Raw genomic sequence first — 3,858 nt, 5'->3', positions numbered from 1 at the left:
AAATCACCCCCACCCCAGAGGGAATGGCCACAATGCAGTCCCTTCTCCTCTATTCTCCTTTCAGGATTTTGGGCACACACATGCACACGTGCCCAGCATGAGTTTTAAGCCACTGGGTCCAGGACTCGAACCATGGTCGACTATGTGGGAGTCCAGCAATGCAACCATTATGCCATCTGCTGGTCTCCAAGAGAAACATTGTATTTGAGATACTTTTAAGACCTGGATTTACACAAAACAGAGGTCGCGAGTGGAAGAAAACTAGTATGGGAAAGCAAAGGTAATATCAGGTTTTAGATATGATGTTGAAAATGGGTAGCTTTTAATATGAAATATAGGCAATCACAGCCACCCTCTCCAGACCATGCAACCTGCACACTCTTGTTGAGCTTCAAGATGGTGAAAGCTAAGAGCTGGGCCCTGAAGAAATACTTCGGAGGGAGTCCTACTAGCAACTTTGAGTTGAAGACAACTGAGCTCCCACCCTTAAAAAATGGAGAAGTCCTGCTTGAAGCTTTGTTCCTTGCTGTGGATCCTTACATGAGAGTGGCAGGCAAAAGATTGAAGGAGGGTGATACAATGATGGGACAAGTGGCCAGAGTTGTAAAAAGTAAAAACTCAGCCTGGCCAACAGGAACTGTCCTGGCTTCTTCAGGATGGACAACACATTCCATTTCTGATGGGAAAGACCTGGAAAAGCTATCTACAGAGTGGCCAGATACGTTATCACTGTCTTTGGCTCTAGGGACAGTCGGCATGACTGGCCTAACTGACTACATTGGCCTATTTGACATCTGTGGTGTGAAGGGTGGAGAAACGGCGATTGTCAATGCAGCAGCAGGAGCAGTGGGCTCTGTTGTGGGGCAGATAGCCAAGTTCAAGGGCTGCAAAGTTGTTGGAGCAGCAGGATCTGATGAAGAGGTTTCCTACCTTGAGAAGCTTGGATTTGATGTTGCCTTTGACTACAAAACAGTAGAGTCTTTAGAGAAAACTTTAAAAAAACCTTCTCCTGATGGTTATGATTGTTGATTTGATAATGTAGGTAGAGTTTTCAAATGTTGTTATTCCTCAGATGAATACATTTGGAAGAATTATTGCTATATGTGGGCTGCCTCTACCTATAACAGGACCTGTACTCCTTCCCCAGGCCCACCCCCAGAGATTATCATCTATCAGCAACTCTTCATGGAAGGGTTCATCGTCTCCCGTTGGCAAGGAGAGGTATGCCAAGAAGCTCTGAAGAACTTGCTGAAATGGGTCTTGGAGAGTAAAATCCAGTACCAAGAATATGTCATTGAAGGATTTGAAAACATGCCAGCTGCACTTATGGGAATGCTGAAAGGAGATAATTTGGGGAAAACAATAGTGGAAGCATGAACAAAAAATGATGCATGGAATCTGGAGATCATTTGGATGGTTACCTGATTTGTTTTCACCTTTTAATAAAAATGTATACTGCCTAATTATCTTAAAAAATGGATATGGTATATAACATCTGTCTTCTATCTATAATTGGGAAATGGTATATAAGGTTAACTTCTGAGTATCGCCTCAAGATTTATCCAAGTGGCCCCAAATGACAGGATAGTTTTCTTTTTCTTGGAAGAACAATATTCCATTGTTGGGGGCCGGTAAGTGGCGTGATGGTTAAGGGCGCTGAACTCCCACATGGCCGACCGCAGTTCAAGTACCAGACTTGGCAGCTTTCTCACTTTCCCTCTCTCTCTCTCACTCTCCCTCTCTGGTGAAATCAAAATAATTAAATAAATAAAGTTAAAATAATTATTTTTTAAAAAGTATTCCATTGTGTATATATTTACCACATTTCTCTTTTGTTTTCTTTTTCTAAACTTCTGTTAGTCATGCATTGGAGGTTTTTATTCCAAGATTTCTCATTACTTAGGTATTTCACATCTGTCTCTTTGTATAATACTTTTGCTTATTTCCTCTGGTTTTCTTTCCAGTTCTCACATTTCTATTTCAGCCATGTCTAATCTGTTCCACCCACCATTGAGAGTATATTTCAATAACTTATTTTCAGTGCTGGAATTTGTATTTTATTTCTGTAATATATATTGACCTTTCTTACGTTATCCTAATCTTGCCTTAAATTTTCTATTCCTCTCATCATTTCTTTGATCCTTTAAGCTATGGTTTAAGTCACTTTTATAGTCCTCTGGTTTCTATTAGTTGTTTGGTATGTTTTCTATCTCTCTTTTGATGTATCTGTGGGCCATCTCTCATAGTGTTGAATTTATTCCTTTATCACTTTGTCAATTAGCCTATTTTCATTAGACATTATCTTTTGTGGGGTCCTACACGTGCTGTTTTGTTAATATGTCTTCATGATGCACTTATACATTTGCCAACAACAACTCTAAAGCATTCAGTATTCCAGACAACTTTTATGTTAGTTTCTAGACTCTAATTTACATATAGCATGACTTCTAAGAAAATTTGGCCCCTCTGGGCTGGCAGGTGGTGTAGTGGTTGGGGCACTAGACTTCCACTGGTCTCCCACATGGCTGACCATGGTTCAAGTCCTGGACCTGGTGGCTTGCTTTATCACTTTCCCTTGTTTCTCTGGTCAAATTAAATAATAAGAAATAAAATTAAATAAATATTTTTAGAAGAAAATTTGGCCCCTCACATACATTAGAGGTACTGATTTTTCAAAGTTCTTTTCTATCTATGCCTAGATCAGGCAGCCATCAGTGCATCCTGAGGCTAACAGTTTTCTGATTAAAGCCACCTTTACACTGTTGGCACAGAAACTTGTTCCAGCTCTCCTTAGCACCTGTCTCCAGATGGATTGAAAACCCAGGTCTTGGTGTGGTGGTTAAGGCAACTGGAACATACGGGAGCATGGCCGACAGCAGAGTTCAAATCCTGACCCAGTGGATTGAGAAACATGTCAGGTGCATGTGTGTACCCAAAATCTTGATAGGAGAGGGGATTGTGGTGTAGCCATCTCCCCTTGTGGGTGATTTCTTACTTTCCCTCTCTCACCCTCTCTTGTTAGTGAGTGCCCACACCCTATAGCACAAACTAAAACAAAACAAAAAATAGGTTAAAGGCATACATTTTTTTCAAGTACTTCCACAACCCATATGGCCTCACATGCGGTGAGTTCTCTTCATCCGAGCGTCTAGAAATGTTAGTTTTCTTGATTTACATTTTGCTTATGTATTCAATATTTAAATTTATATTTACTCTAACATTTCTTTGTCTTACCATATCAGTGTAGATGGCCAACTTGACATTAAAGTAATATATGCGAAGTTAAATATTCAAATAGTATCAAAAATTTATAATAATAAAAAAATAGACTCTTTCCTATCTCTTTGCTAAATACTGCCCTAGCTCTGCTCCACCAGGGCAACTATGTTCAGTTTTTCTGTTTCCGTTGATAGTTACCTCCATACTTCTACATAATGCATTTCAATTGCTTTTTTTTTTATTTGCAGTGTTAGAAATTATTCAGTGATTTTATATTATGTAAATGAAAACTTAGCTTTTTCACTCTACCTTACGTCACTCCTCTTTTGAGTTATCTATTCAATATTTACGCCAGTATGGTTATGTTAACACTTGCCTCACTGTTGAGCCAAGTTGTGAACTATGAGTGTATTTTCTTTCCGGTGCAACTTTGAAGATTTCTGTAAGCATCTGCCTGCTCCTTATTTATATGTGTAAGGTTTGCTACCTCCTTATCCTTGACCTTTTCCCCTAAATTCTTCACCATATGAGGTTTTCACTCAGGTTTTAGCTCCTTTGTGTTAGTTATCTATGGCTGTATAATAAAGTACCCCAAAATGTCACAGCTTAAAACAAAAAGCACGTATTATCCCACTGTTT

At 39.3% G+C, this 3,858-nt stretch overlaps 1 pseudogene; it reads left to right on the top strand.

Annotated features, from left to right (window-relative positions):
* Window positions 1-396: 396 nt before the first annotated feature.
* On the top strand, window positions 397-1,377 carry LOC102495721 (prostaglandin reductase 1 pseudogene; annotated as a pseudogene).
* Window positions 1,378-3,858: the final 2,481 nt, after the last annotated feature.

This window comes from Tupaia chinensis, unplaced genomic scaffold, assembly GCF_000334495.1.
Source record: "Tupaia chinensis unplaced genomic scaffold, TupChi_1.0 Scaffold000355_1, whole genome shotgun sequence".
Classification (NCBI taxonomy): domain Eukaryota; kingdom Metazoa; phylum Chordata; class Mammalia; order Scandentia; family Tupaiidae; genus Tupaia; species Tupaia belangeri.
This window is presented reverse-complemented; position numbering and strand designations above follow the sequence as displayed.